This window comes from Sycon ciliatum, chromosome 11 (assembly GCF_964019385.1).
Source record: "Sycon ciliatum chromosome 11, ocSycCili1.1, whole genome shotgun sequence".
Lineage (NCBI taxonomy): Eukaryota > Metazoa > Porifera > Calcarea > Leucosolenida > Sycettidae > Sycon > Sycon ciliatum.
This window is the reverse complement of record NC_088653.1, coordinates 3,319,937-3,335,649: the sequence shown is the minus strand read 5'-3', so window position 1 is coordinate 3,335,649 and position 15,713 is coordinate 3,319,937.

Genomic DNA, 15,713 nt, shown 5'->3' with positions numbered 1-15,713 from the left:
TTTTGTAGTTTGAGCACTCTGGCGCTAGAGCGACGAGCTACCTTAACCCTTTGCATGCTGAGTACGAGGTGATTCGTAATTTTTTTAACATTGCGTCATTTCTTAACAAATCGGTAAAATATCTCATTGCCAGCGCCCGCAAAAAGTCACGTCAAATTTCTTTTTGCCATTGCCATTGTCAATGTTCTGTCAAGTTCGCCTCTAATATTGAGACTGATATTCCTTCAGGAAGTGACATTGCAAGAGCTTTCAGTCTGCATGTGCGAGATGTTTACGGTAAAATAGAGTATAAGAGAGTCATAGCCGCTGGTTTCAACCTCCAGTGACAATATATTTAGCTGAAAAGGAAGCATATGATAGATACATACTGGAAACGACGCCTGAGAAGGAGGAATGTCGGTGTGTTGGCCCTGGTAATGGCCAAACATTTGCAATTCCTTAATTTACTAACAGATGTTGATCACAATTGCATATAAAATCAGGGTGATACACCTACTGCTATGCAAGCTTGAATGGCTTGTATTTGGATCAACATGATCTTGATCCAGTCTTGCTGGACCATCCTGGATACGTAGGGTCTCTTTCTATTGAAAACTGACTTGAAATTGTGCTGCTAAGGCCTATTTTACCATGATGTTAAGAAATGAGCACAACAAATAATATGCGGGAAAATTGCCATTTTTCAACTGCCCCCTGCTTCCCAACACCAAGGATTATGTGCATGAACAACCCACCATTGCAATCTAAGGACATCAGTATTACATTTTTGGAGGAAGAAATGCAAAGATTCGCACCTCGAACCCTACGGAAGGCTTTTTAACTTTCGTGTTAAATAATGACGAATCACCTCGTACGAGTTAACTCGCACTTTATGCATGACCTCGTACGAGTTAACTCGCAAAAAAATCGCGCGATATAACGCAGTGCATAGACCAGTGTACAAACTTTCGTAACTTCGTCAAACATAAACGCATCGCCACAATCAATACACCGTTGGAAAGGACTTGACCTCATCTTTCCGGGCATATAGAGTTCTTCGCGATAGGATTATATAGAATTATTCGAGCGGCGACAAGATGAACACGGAAATCACGGCACAGAGTGAACGCAAATCTTTTTGTTCATGACTTCTTTTGTTGAGGAGCGTGCCAGGGGATTTCCCTTTGGCACGGCGCATGCGTGATGGACATCAAATGAAGAGCTTGGATCTGAGCTTTGCAGCGCAGTTTGCATTGTGAAAATCTGTTTAATTATTATTTGGGCAAGAAGCCGAACAATAATGTGAAATTGAGTTGTTGTGCCGTTACGAGGCACGGTGGAGTAGTTTGGAGAGGACGTGGAAGTGGCCCAGATGTGTCTATGGAGCTGAGAGCTGCCAGGATGGATTCGCGTGGTCCTGATCTTTCCAACGAGCCCATGACAATGAAAATCCATCAAGGTGGAGTGAAATGAGAAACAATTTCGTTCGGAGCTGTGCGTGCATACTCCACCAAGAGAGTCAGTGCGCTGGAAAGCCAGTGGATTGGAGAAAAGGGGCTCAGCATGCAAAGGGTTAATGTCTGTGGTGCCTCCTTTGCACCATGGCTGGTAGCTCGGCCTATTTAGCTCGTAGCTGTACTGATGAGGCCTTTATTTGCCGAAACAGCTTGCTGTCTACAGCATTGGGTAATAATTGATGATAGCTAGACGATCGTATACGATTGATGCAAAGTCCTTGCAGTCCTTGAGGACTATTACGAAGCGGTTGATTACTTTTAGGGCATTCATTCAAGCAATATCAAACAAACGCGATACGCTCCTTGAAATTGGAAAAAAATTCAAGCATATTATTTTATTACGACAGAACAGCAGACCAATCGAAACGAGTAAAAGCTTCCTTACCTCAGTCATCGTCCTGCCATGTAGTTGGACAGCCTTTTGACACGGTGGTACAGGCAACTCTTGTCCAGTCAAACAGGGTATCCTTGTGGGGTCGAACGAAAGAGAGTGTCAGTGTATCTGACTCGTCAGGTTTGAACTGTGCTGAACTTTTCTCGTCACACAAGTTCTCCGCTTTCTGCTTTCATCCCACGCTCTGATGAAACTGTTCAAACGTCTTACTGGCAGCAATGGCCAGCCAAACAGGGGATCCTTGTGGCGTCGAACGAAAGAGAGTGTCGGTGTACCCGACTCGTCAGATTTGAATTGTGCTGAACTTTTCTCGTTCTGCAATTTCTGCTTTCATCCCGCGCACTGATGAAACGTCTTCCGAGAACCACAAGACGCTTTCCAGATTTGATTTTGAACGTCTCCTTATCCTCCTTGGTTACCTCGAGACAGATTACTGTCAGCAACTGCACAGCAGAACTGGCAGCCATGGCTGAAGTGAAGAAAGGAATGCGCTGCCACGAGGCAAGTAAAACTGAAAAGGTGTTTGTTCCCTTTTTGGCACAACACACAACAGTACAGGACGGCGTGACTGGATAAACTGGACTCCTGGACCGTGAATAGGGGACTTGTTGAAAATGTGTACTCCTTATAGGCGATTGCGCGGCAGGATGAAGCTGATCAAAACTGAGTGGACTCCTGGACTCTGTACAGTGGATTTTGGACCAATGGACTCTATATAGGGTGCTGGACATCATAATATAGTGCATGGACTCTATACTGAGTCCTACATATAATATTATTACAACATCTCAAGACTCGGTGGAAACACCGGCCAATGTTAAGAGAGTGGGTGATTGCCAACCACGGCGATAAATAAAAGTAAGGGGAAGGAAAAAGAAAGAGTAGCAAAATGAACAGCAACAACTCCGTAAAGAAAGATATTGTCAAACGAGAGAGCTTGGAAGCTCAGGGCCCTACGCTATGCTTTTTTGGCTTGATGACCTAGACAAAAAAAAAGCATAGGGATGTTATAAATTCTTTAAAAAATTCCTTTTTTTTAAGACACAACCTGGGATTCGAACCCGCACTATCGCGCGTCCTGCATGCATCCCCCGATACACTTCGCATACATACTAATTCTTCCAAGTTGTTTCACATTGTGATCTTGCATTTGAAAGCCCTATTTGAATATGCATTGTGGCCAGCCGTCTTTGATGGCACGGTACGGTAGGGGATAGGTACGGGACAGGTACGATCGAGGGTAATACGACACCGTCTCCCGTACCGTACCATCATACACAGCTGGCCACATACAGCTGCCCGCAATATTCAAATAGGGCTTTCAAACGCAAGATAATAACGTAAAGCAACTTGGAAGAATGGGTATGAATGCGAAGTGTATGGGGGAATGCATGTATGGCGATAGTGCGGGTTCGAATCCCAGGATATGCCTGAAAAAAAAGGAGAATTGAAAAATTTATAACATCCTATGCTTTTTTGCCGTCAGATATGGATAGCGCCAGGCGTGACACAAACAAACACACAAACAAACACCAAACGAGAGAGCTTGGAAGCTCAGGGCCCTGCGCTATGCTTTGTTGCCTAGCTCATCATGCATGTTGTTAGAACAGGTGGAAATGCTTTTTCCTTTGATTAGCTTCATCATTGTATTGCCAAAACGTTTCAATGAGATACTGAAGTAACGTCTTCTGCATAACTTCGGGACCGGCGCTGACTCTGCCGATCACGGGCGTTCTGCAGTCGATGACGTTTCCTGGGACCGGCGCTGACTCTGCCGATCACGGGCGTTTATCTTCTTCTTATTATTATACTGGCGGCAACCAACATCCATTCTGATTGCATTTACTCATCTCCCTACTTCGTATTTCTTTCCAGAAAATCTCCCCATACAGCAGGGAGTCGTTTACATAATATGACTCCCTGCTCTACATCTACATGACTGTATAATTATACGTTATAGTTATTATGCTATCCGCCTACAGGCGATTCCCGGGCAGGTCGACAGGCGGCCCAGCCAGCCTGCTAATGGGATCTCGGCCTCGCACACAAATCCACACAAAATGTTACTGCACTGAATGCATTCCCCCGATACACTTCGCATATATACTAATGTCTTATTCTCTTGATGGTACCGTACTCTTGATGGTACGGGACAGGTACGGGATAGCGCCAGGCATGTCGATGGCACAAACACACAAAAATATTTTGGCCAGCTGTCTTTGCTGGTACGGTACAGTACGGGACAGATACGGGATAGCGCCAGGCGTGACACAAACAAACAAACAAACAAACAAACAAACAAACAAACAAACACCAAATTAAAGCTGTGTGGACCCTGGCTAGCGCCAGACGTTACTGAAGTAACGTCTTCTGCATAGCTACGGGAATAAAGATTATTATTATTATTATAAAAACAGTGAAAAACACAGAGACGCAAAGGACATGTGGATAATGAGCTATTTATGTCGTAGTAAATAAGGGGGGGGGGGGCACGGATCTTAAACAGGCGGAGTGAGGTCAGGTGCTTAACTTCTCTGGGTAGAGTGAGCCAAACAGAAAAGCAATAAGGAGAGGGGAGCGCAAAAGAGTGGATGAGTTACACTTAGGGAATAAGAGCGAGTTTCTAGTTCTTAGAGAAGAGAACAAATTAAAACACATGAGATGAGGTGGGCACAACTCAAGCTTAATAGAATGGACAAGAGAAGCCAGGTGTGCACTGCGTCCATGTGATAATGGGGTTCTGTGAGCGATTTTATAAAGGCGGATGATGAGACTCGCGGCATGTGCGGGGTTGACGGAGGAGAATTTTAAGGATTTTCTTGTGGTGTATTTCAAGCTTTGCAGCAGCGGACGAGGATAATCCAACCCAAGACGTATCGGCATAATCAAATATTGGGCGAAGGTAGGCTAAATAAAAAAGAAGCTTGCAAGAAAGTGGGAGGTAGGAGCAGTGGGGGGAGAGAATTCCTAAGGATTTACTTGATTTTTACAGTAGTCTCTGATATATTCGATGTAGGGTACCCAATAGAGTGCAGAGTCAATCACAATGCCAAGGTGTTTGTGAGAAGACACTATGTCAATTGGATTTGGAAAGTTGGCATGAATGAGGGTTGTGAACTCTGGCTGGGGCGGGAAGAGCATGATCTTTGTTTTTGATAGATTTGGGGACAACCTCCAGGACGACATCCAGGAAAGAACTTCCTGAATGCCAGCCGGCAAGTTGTTTTTCAGGCCAGTGAGGGAAGCTAATGAAGTGAGAAGGGTCGTGTCGTCAGCAAACAGAGACGTTCCAGGGAAGACTGCAGGTAAGTCTTTTACGTAAATTATACATAGTAGGGGACTAAGAATTGATCCTTGAGGAACGCCTGACAATACTGGCTGTGCAGCCGAGGATGTGCCAAGCACAGTTACGTACTGATAACGCCCAGAGAGATAAGATTTCAGCTAGGAGAGTGGTTGTTTGCGTACCCTGAATGCATGCTCGGGCTTTGCCAAAAGTCCTCGATGCCAGACGGTATCAGAAGCCTTGGCCAAGTCAAAGAAGCAAATGCCAGCAAGCGCTCTGTTCTCTCTATGCTGGCACACCTGCTGCACGATGCGGGTCAGTTGAAGGGAGGTGGAGTCGCCTTTACGAAACCCAGATTGTGCGGGACTCAGAAACGGCGAAACATGTCTGTATAAGTGGTCATAAAAGATGCGTTCACATACTTTGGACACGCAGGGAAGAAGAGAGATAGGGCGGTAGTTTACAGGTTCGTGGCGGGAACCTTTCTTGAATACAGGTATGACTTTCGCTGTTTTCCATGCGGAAGGGAATATGCCCGTGGTAAATGACATGTTGAAAATATGGCACAAAGGGAATGCTATGGATGGTGCCAGGGCCTTGAGGACCCAGTTGGGGATGCCGTCGGGACCAGATGCCTTGCACGTCGGAAGCTTCTTCAGATGACGCCGGACAGTGGCAGTTGTGGTGATGACGGACGTGAAACAAGCTGAGGGCTCCGAGGGGGTGAGAATAGGGGGAATAGAGAGCAAAGGGTCATCTGGCCGAGGCACAGAGGCAAACTGGGCGTTTAATGCTGTAGCTTTGGCCAAAGGGTCAGCCGCCTGCTGAGTCCCTGTGGTGAGGGACGGAATTTCCCGTGATACGTTTCGAATTCTCGCTTGTCTCACAAACTGGTGAAGCGATGGACGGTGTCTACCCTGCAAAGTAGTTTGCACTGAGCAGATATAACCTCTGTACTTTGTCCGCGTCAAGGTTTTCACTATATTTCGCTGCTGTTGGTATGCTTGTTTGTTTTGTTGCGCTGGGTACTTATTGAAAATGCTATAGAGATCATATTTCCACTTGATTGCTGTGCGGAGATGGGCATCAACCCAGGGTTGCTGACTGGGCCGTGGGCAGCGGTGAGAATACGGCTGCTTTCCGAATGGCCAGAGGTGCTTCTCAAGGGCACTGTTGAGAATTGAAGAAAAGTGCGAAAGCGCATCATTGACGTTGCTGGCACGCAGGTGCCAGATCCAGTCAATATCAGCGAGCTCTGCATTCACACTATCCCAGACGGAAGATGGCACGGATTTAAAGTCATATTCCGGCTTTGCAGGAACATTGCTGAAGTCGTTTCGGGGTGCAGCAGCGGGATGTTCGTTTGCAGCAGGTTCCTCACGATAAACAGCATCAGTAGGCAGTAGGAAATGACTGAGGATCTGTGCGTGGTCAGATGCACCAAGAGGAGCAACAGATGTAACAGAGAGTAGTAGGTGAGGATGATCCGTGAGTACAACGTCAATACACGATGTTGAGCCGTGGGGGGTAAAGTGTGTTGGGAATGTCACCATTCCTCCAACCGCAACCCTCTGACGATCAGTCAGGTAATCCCTCAGCCAAGCGAGAAGTGGACCAGTTACACCATAGCATTGTGCCTTGTGCAAAACGCCTACATGAGAGACGCGGTCGAATGCGCCAGCCACATCAACTGCAATGACTCTAACCACACCACCTCTGGCTGCAACGCGACTCCATTGGTAGTTGAGTAGCGTGAGTATGTCCTGTGTGCCGAGTTGGCTGCGGAAGCCATACTGACTTTTCGATAAGATGTTGTGTGCCTACAGGAACTGTCGGATTGATTGGATGATAATGGCCCCCATGACCTTAAACAGAATAGAGAGGAGGGAGATCGGGCGGTTGTTCTTGACATCAGACTTGCATCGGCACAACCATTGCCGCCTTCCACAACAACAAGAACAACCTTGGTGGAAGGCCTGCGAAAAGAGTCACGACACTGGTAAAGCCAGCGTTTTGCTGCATTGCTGGAGTACACGCCTGGGGATGCCGTCTGGACCCGTGGCTTTGGCGGGGTGGAGTTGCCTCAGCTTCCGCTCAACGGTGCTTGGCCGAAAATGGACATTGCGGAGTTGGACTTCAGATCGGGGGCGGACTGGAGGGAGGCTGTTGACTTTCAAGTCGTTGTCACCAAGACTGCACTTTGCGGAGAATTACTGCCCGAATGCTTCGGCCTTTTCGCTGCACGTGGTGTGCTCAGTTTCGTAGCAGAACAGGTATGTCTGCAGAGCGGTGTCCTTGCCCACCTGCTCGCTTGACGGTCGTCCACCATTCAGGACCTCCTTCATTGCTTCTGTCAACAGAGCTGTCCACACACAGTAGAGCGCCCATACGTCTAGCGTCAATCGACTGCGCCACACACTCAGCTGCCAGTCACTTAGTGATAAACAGTGGTGGACAAACGTGAAGAAAACCACTGGCGCTACACGCAACTCCGCTGATGTTCCTTTGCTTGTCGATAGCCATGGCAAGGAGTTCCACACCTTAGCAGAGAAGGCTGAGTGCCTGGCAACGCATTTATCCTCGAAATGCAGCTTGGGTGACCGAGAACTGACTATCAGTGACCTTCCTGCGGTGACCACCCCGACCCACGAGCCATTAGAGCACGTTCATTTCCGAGAAGAAGCTTCAGTCCGGCGGCATCTTGCAAGGTTAGTCCCATCCAAGGCATCTGGACCTGACAGCATTCCATCTCGGGTATTGAAAGAGTGCTCTAAGGAATTTGCTGCTCCCATCACGAAACTGTTCCGTGTTTGCTTTCGTGCCGGTGTTGTACCGTCCCAATGGAAGCTCGCTAACGTTCTCCCCGTATACAAGAAGCCACCTCTATCTAGGCCATCCAAATACCGGCCCGTGTCCTTGCTCTACATTTTATGCAAGGTATGGAGTGTATTATGAACCAACAAGTCACCAATTTCCTGGAGCGCAACGACCTGCTGCCTGACAGCCAGTTTGGTTTTAGACGTGGCCGTGGCACAGCTGACCTCCTCACATCACTCCAGAGCGAATGGGTGCAGGTTATAGCTGAGGGGGGCTGTGTCCCAGTAGTAGCAATTGATATTGCCGGTGCGTTTGACCGCGTCTCTCACGTCGGCCTCCTCAACAAAGCAGAGCGAGTAGGCATCGGCGGACCTCTTCTCTCTTGGCTACGCGACGACCTGAGTAACCGCTGCCTAAAGGTGGTAACTGGAGGCCACACTTCCAAGAAGTACCCCATCACTGCCGGAATGCCCCAAGGCAGCGCCCTATGCCCCACACTCTTCATATTGTTTGATGCCGATATCGACCAATGCCTCTCGCATGGAGTAAAGCTCAGCTCTTTCGCCCATGAATCTACCGTGTACAGTCTGATCAGACCAAACGACAACCTCCAGGAGAAGGCAGCATCCTTACAGACAACCCTCAGCAATCTTGCCGCATTGGGTCAGCAATAGCGGATCCAGTTCGAACCCACCAAGAGCCAGCGCCTGATTTTGTGCAATGCTCGAAAGTGCCCTAACTTTCCACCAACCACCTTTGCCGGCGAGATTATTCCGGACTTGGACCCCCTAAAGAGTCACATTCGACTCTAAGCTTGGGTTCCAGCGCAATATCCATGCTGTCGCTGTCAAGGCCAGCCAGCGCCTGGGATTCTTGCTCCGTGCTGCTTGGCTTCTGGGTCATGAGGGCCGCTTTGCCGTGTATAAGGGGTTCATTCGGCCCATCCTGGAGTACGCTCCCCTAGCCACCATGAGTGCAGCCCAATACCACCTAGCACGCTATGACAGGGTGCAGTAGAAGGCAATGCAAATCATCGGACCTGGCACGATCCTTCAGAGCCTGCAGCTCAGGAGGGTAGTCTCAGGGCTTGCATATGTGTACAAGTTGCACTACATTATGGGTCCACCCTAGCTGACAGCCCTCCTCCCGCCACCGGCGGTGCCTGAACCTACTCCTAGAACCCGCAGACAGCTGGCTTCTCGCCACCCTTTCCAGTTGCAATGCCACTTGCTCGGACAGCACCGAACTAGCCACTGAGGTCATTCCCCTACACCCTCATTGCGGCATGGAACGACATTCCTGATCAAGTCATCCCGGAACCTCCTGCATCGAAGGGAACGCAGGCCTTCAAGTCTAGCATTTGTCAACACCTGATGCTCCAGGATTGGTTGTGGGCGACAGCATTCCATGGCTAAATTTGACGATGTTCCATTCTTCAGTCCCACAACGATCACCTTGTCTGCACCCCAATGAACTGTACCTTGCTCCCTAGAGCTCTCGAATCACCTCAGTGCAGAATGTTTTGCGTTAATGTTTCTTTCTTCTCTTCTTTCCTTTTTGCTGCTTTTCGTGGCCCCTTTCTCACTGATCCTGTGCCTGCACACTACTCTGCCTGGCAGCAGCTCCAACCTAACTTCTCCTTATTGCCCCCCCCCCCCCGCTGAAAGCAACGCAGCTGTTGGTCCATTGCCATAGGTTCCTGAACTAATAGGGCACTCACTCACTCACCCTCCCTCACTCACCCGCCCCCCGTCTCTCTCTCTCTCTCTCTCTCTCTCTCACTCTCTCTCTCTCTCTCTCTCTCTCTCTCTCTCTCTCTCTCTCTCTCTCATTGTCTGGCTCTCAGGTTCTCACTCTTCACACACAGTATTTCTTCTCTTCCTTTCACCCTTGGTGCGTCATGTGCGCCTTGATCCCGAGACCATTGGTCGGAGGAGCGCACTTCACCTCACCGGCACGGCTCAATAGCACCTACACGCCCTTTGTAGTCCCTATGTTCTCTTGATGTTGTTGTTGTTGTTCTCTTCCAATCTATGTAGGCATGTGCACTTTCATAAACTTGCAGGTTTGCCGAGTGGAAGGTGCGACGTGCTCCTCGTGTGCTCCGGATGGCAGTCGTGAGTTAGTCAAGTGTCAAGTTCGGCAAGAAGCGTGTGTTCCTAGTTGGAACAATCACCTTCATAAATAAAATAAAATAAATACAAAACTTGGGTTGAGAAAGACAGATGTTCGTCAACCAGTTTTCCTAAGTACCGAGCGTAAGCGGATGGGACTATGGAAGTACCCCGGCAGTTGACTGCGGTGCCAGGAGGAAACTCCAGGCCTGGTCGCCGGAGCACGACAAACTGAGTCTTGGACGAGTTTAACACCAGTCCCTCTCGATCTAGGTAGCGATCCAGAGCGTCAAGGTCATCACTCACCTGGGTTGTGATGATCTGTATGGACTTGTGCTTGATATAAAGTTGATTTAATGCATGTTACATCAGATGCCTACATCAGATGCCGTCTCTCATTTGCCCTGTTGCGATCATGCATCATGTGTTTGCGGGGTTCACGGGGTCTTTTCCGTGAGCGATCGGTTCGGCATCCGGAGTCTGCTGAGCTGGTTGTTGCTGAGGCCCAGGTTGCTCGCATGTGAGAATCTATAAATTGCAGCAGATTATTTTTATTATAAATACTGGACATGGATATTGAATTAAACTGTACTCAGTGACTTTTTACTTTCTACAGGCTTCGTTTTATTGTTGTTATTATTGCAAAGCTTTCCTTTTGATCTTCAAAATTTGAGTAATAATGATAATAATAATCTTGTATCTGTTTTCTTTACTTGCTACATGGTACTTACAACTTTTTTTTGTTTTCTTTGAATATTCTTGACTGTGTGAAAAAAAAAATACTAATGCATGTTGGAAGCACTGTGGTGCATCACGGATGTAAATGCAGAATAGCAATCGGCCGAGCACGGAGCCTTGTGGGACGTCTCTTGTGCAAGGGCGGGCCCCACCTAGCTCCTGTCCTACTCTTACTCGCTGGACGCGTCTGGTCAGCTAGCTTGCAAACCAAGCAAGTGCAGTGTCACCAATGCCAAGCATCTTCAACTCGTCGATGAGCTCTTCTTGCCTAACTCGGTCAAAGGTTTTGCTCATATCTCTCATCTCTGTTACGCCTCTACTTGCTTCTTTCCTGCGCCTTCACGGTCTCTGCTAAATTGCGTTGTAAAACTGCATAAGTCTGGTATCCGTGCTGTGTTTAAGGCTCCCCGCCGCACTGCAACAGCTCCCTTGCTTGCTAAATTATCCATGCCATCACTTCACCAAGTCCTTTTACAGAAGCTGCTTGTATTTGTTTTCCGTTCTATACACGGATCTGCAAGCTCTCTTTTTCAAGATTATTTTGTATTACTTGCCCAGCCTCAGACACCACTTGCTGATCGTATAGTCACCCGTGGGCAGCTGCATAATTTACTTCGCACTCCGTTCCTACCCAATTCTGCTGGGAGATGTTCTATCCAATTTCTGGGCAGCACCACATGCAACTCTCTACCCGATTCTACCCGCTCTCTAACAAACCTTGGTCATTTCCAAAAATATCTTTCAGATATTGATCTCACTTCACTCCATTAGCTATTGACACACTATTACGTTCTGTCCCCTGTCAATCATCAATATTATCTACATGTACTTCGAAGTACAACCACAACACACATAAAATACACTGCTGCAAGGTATATTTTGTAATTGTCCTGCTGACAGTCATGACATCTTATTACTTCCCATACTGTTCATATTACTTCCCATACTGTTCATATTTGATCATATTAAACAATCATAATATTTTGTTTTTCATCATATTAAACATAACGTAACATCTGCAAACACTATGCCCCAGTACTCGTTGTTATCAACCGCTTTGAGCCATTCGTCGACCACTAGCGCTAGGCAGTCCTCACACGAGCTGTTGGTGCGGTAGGTAAATTGATTGTCAGGCACGTACATGATGTTGTGTAACTTGCTGATATCCTAAAGCTAACACTAGTGGTGTGATTACATGAGCAGCGAGCGATGTGACAGCAAGAGTAGATTGGAGAAATGCAGGTGAGAAGAAAGGTATATGTATGTGAATGGGTATGTGAGTGGGTATGTGAGTGGGTATGTGCATGGGTATGTGCATGGGTATGTGAGTTGGTATGCGAGTGGGTATGTGAGTGGGGATGTGAGTGGGTATGTGAGTGGGGATGCGAGTGGGGATGTGAGTGGGTGTGTGAGTGAGTATGTGAGTGGGTATGTGAGTCATGGCAGTGGAATAAGGAAGGAAGGAGGGAGTTGATATGTGAGTGGGCATGTGAGTGGGTATATGAATGTGTGGGATGCCTCTTTTACCGGCAAAAGAAACACAATGGAGGAAAATGCAATACTAATTTAATGCAAAACCCGGAAACCCAAACTTAGAAGTTGCGACTTCGGCGGTAATAGTCATCTCCAGAAAACCAGAAAAGGAAAAATGTAACCCTCAAAAAGTATGTGATTAACACTATGTGTGTGATGTTCTTGTAGCACCACTCCAAAACTAAGCAGCACCGAATACAGATTAAAATACAATTAAAATCATAAGACACCTCACGTGTGCCCATCCACAACAGCCAACTCTCGGAGTGCATTGACTGGACGGTGGTATGCCGAGCGGGAGCCGCGTATGCATATTTTGGCAGCTCTTAGCAGAGCGAATGCTAACCGAGTCCATAATCAAATTGGCTTACCATCCGAGTTCTTGAATGGTGTGATGATCTTCCAAGGTGCCGCACAAGCGCGGTGGGTGAGTGGCAGGGTTCCAAGAGCATCATTATATTGGCATTGCAAGAGGACCCCTCTGCGTTGTATCTTCATGGAATGAAAATAAGTCAATCGAAGTCGAAAGATTATGATGTATCTAATATTGACTGGGTACGAGGTCAATATAGGAAGTAAAAGCCGAGTAAAATACTGAGGCGAAGCCGAGGTCCTTTACGAGGTCTTTTATTTCCTATACTGACCAAGTACGAAGTCAATATTAGATTTATCACGACTAGCCAAAGCCTGTGTTCAATCGCTAAAAAGGAGTCAAATATAAGCGGTCAATATAGCCCTAAGGGGTGAAATATGCAGGAATATTTGACTGCTTAGGTATGGCAAAATTCTAAGTGAGTCAATACTAAGGGAGTGATAAGCCACGTTATCAGATATAAGGAGTCAAATACAGATGAAAGAAGTCCAATACAACGTGGTATTTGTCCGACAGAGATCAGGAGAATTAGTGGGTTGAACAGCTATTAAAAAGAGTGATAAATCACACGATATTGCCCGTTTGAACTTAGCCACAATGACATCATGGAATTGTTATGTCAAGTGATTCCTAGTTGATTCTGGCGCGTTTGTTTGGTCAGGTGATTCTCACCCATTCCCATTCCAGAATGGTTGTCTTTAACATTCTGAAAATGCCCAACCAAACGCAACCCGAGCCTTCCTATTTCTTGTTTCTCGCAGTCCGATTGGCCGATACCTCTGCGAGAAAAAAGAAATAGTGCTGGCGTTTGACATCTGAGGAGTTGCATACCAACATTTTCACCTCTCACTGTCTTCAAGTCCAAGAAGAACAAACAAACTTAACATCAATTATCACGGTGTGCTTTTTTCTTCCCTCTTTTCCAACAAAGCTGCAATGCTATGGAATTGCCCACCGCCTTCTCTTAACTCTATAGCCAGCCTCCCCGAATTCAAGCATTCTTTCTATCAGCATTTTCGCCGATATAGTCATTACACCAACGGTATACCAACTACTTAACAGATTGTGTATGCCTCGATCTCTTTCCTTAGCCTATCCTCGATTACCTGCTCCCTCTACATAAAGTCGTCAGTTCATTCTTCTTGCGGGAGATCACCTCGACAGGCCCAAAGCTCGTTTGCCGATAATTGATCAGCTGTCTGATAATAGCCTTCAGGCAAAAAAACTCAGAGCAAGCTACCAACATGTCAGTTAACTTATTGCAATGAATAATGAACTTGTGGGATGAAAATTGAAGTTATTGCCAACTCTGAAGTTCTATCCTCTGCTATCTTTTACGCTCTGTGTAATACATTCAGTAAAAAAGGCTGTATATTATATTCATCATCCAATGCAACATGGTAAATGGGAATCAACGCATTCGAGAATAGAGAGTAGCGTGAATATTATTGGCAGGACTAGAGGACAGGGAGATTTTAAAAATGAACTGGGTAGTAGTGGCGGTAGTAGTATTTAATTTTTAACTTGAGTATACCAACCAGGCCTTTGGCCTACTTACAGGGTGCACAAGGAGAAATTATAAGCTGCCAGCGCAAAAAGCAGGCAAGAGTAGAAGCCAAGCAGTAGCGAGCGGCTGTCCAGGGTATCAGTGCAGCTTGAAGTCAGCAGTTCTTCATCCACTGTGTCTGACGACAGAGGCTTACGCATGCTGGGTGTTCAGGTTGCTTTCTTGGCACTCGAATCAAATTCCTCATTCGCATTGAATGTTTTACGTGTCAAAGTGACCTTGTTTTCGTACGTATTACTGTGTAGTGATGCCTCGCTGGAAGAGGCCGGAATTGCGGATAGGGTTGGGGCAGCGGGTGTCTGGGGCAAATCACTCTCTTCACCCTTTTCCACCCCCCTGCCCACAGTTGTACCGCGACGCTGCAAGTCTTGAGTTGAGCAGGCGGAGGACTGCTGATCCTGCTGCAAGGCCTCATGTTTGCTTCTGGATATCCAATAGTCAAAGAAACACACACGGACACGAAATCCACGCACAACAGCAAGCATTCAAACATGTCGAACATGCGGAAGAAAGAACTCACATATCTTCTTTGTGATTCCTCAATGATATGAAAACTGTTGCCCCAAACCAAAAAATAGGATGCTGGAGTTCGACGAAATTTGTCACAAGGATCGACACTAAGGGAGGGTTGAAATCAACCCGGGGTGTGAGACTGCCTAAAAATTTGGTTAAACGTGTTTTTACAAATCCCTTCATACCTTACTGAGGGGGGGGGGGTATGATAGGGGGGGGGGGTGGGGTATGATAAGTCAAGTTTCTTTTAATTGAATCAAGTGCCATTGTCATAAGTTAACGTAGCACAGTGGTCTTTCTTTGTGCTGATTAACGTTCAATCATCTTGTCGGTTACCTTAGTGATACAGGGAGTGGGAACTGAACCTATATCACATGCCACGTGACAAGCCAAGCCAGTCTAAATAGACGATGGCCAACTAAAACCGGTTTCAACAGGTCGCGATTGATCTGCTTTTCCTTGAAATCTTTGAAAGTGCGTACAGCTAAGTTTGTTTCTATGCCGCCTTAGGCGACTGCTTTCCCTTTAAAGCTGCGACGAGACACCAAGGCATCACCTCATGGCCTTTACGTTGGATTGGCATTAATCCAGAGATCTGTAACGGTAATGGCTTTTTTGCGCTTGTTGTTGTCGTCGTTGTCGCCGCCGCCGCCGCCGCCGCCGCCGCCGCCGCCGCCTCCGCCGCCGCCGCCGCCGCCGCCGCCGTCGTCGTCGTCGTCGTCGTGGTCGTCGTCGTTGTTGTTTGAATTCTTTTATTCTTTTATTCTCACGATGGCCTGTGGCCAATAGGCCTGCGAGGCCGTCGACAAATATGACGGTATTGGCCTAAAAATTGGGCCGGCGACATCGACCTCCACTGTGGCTCTGGGGGCTCAGGCTTTG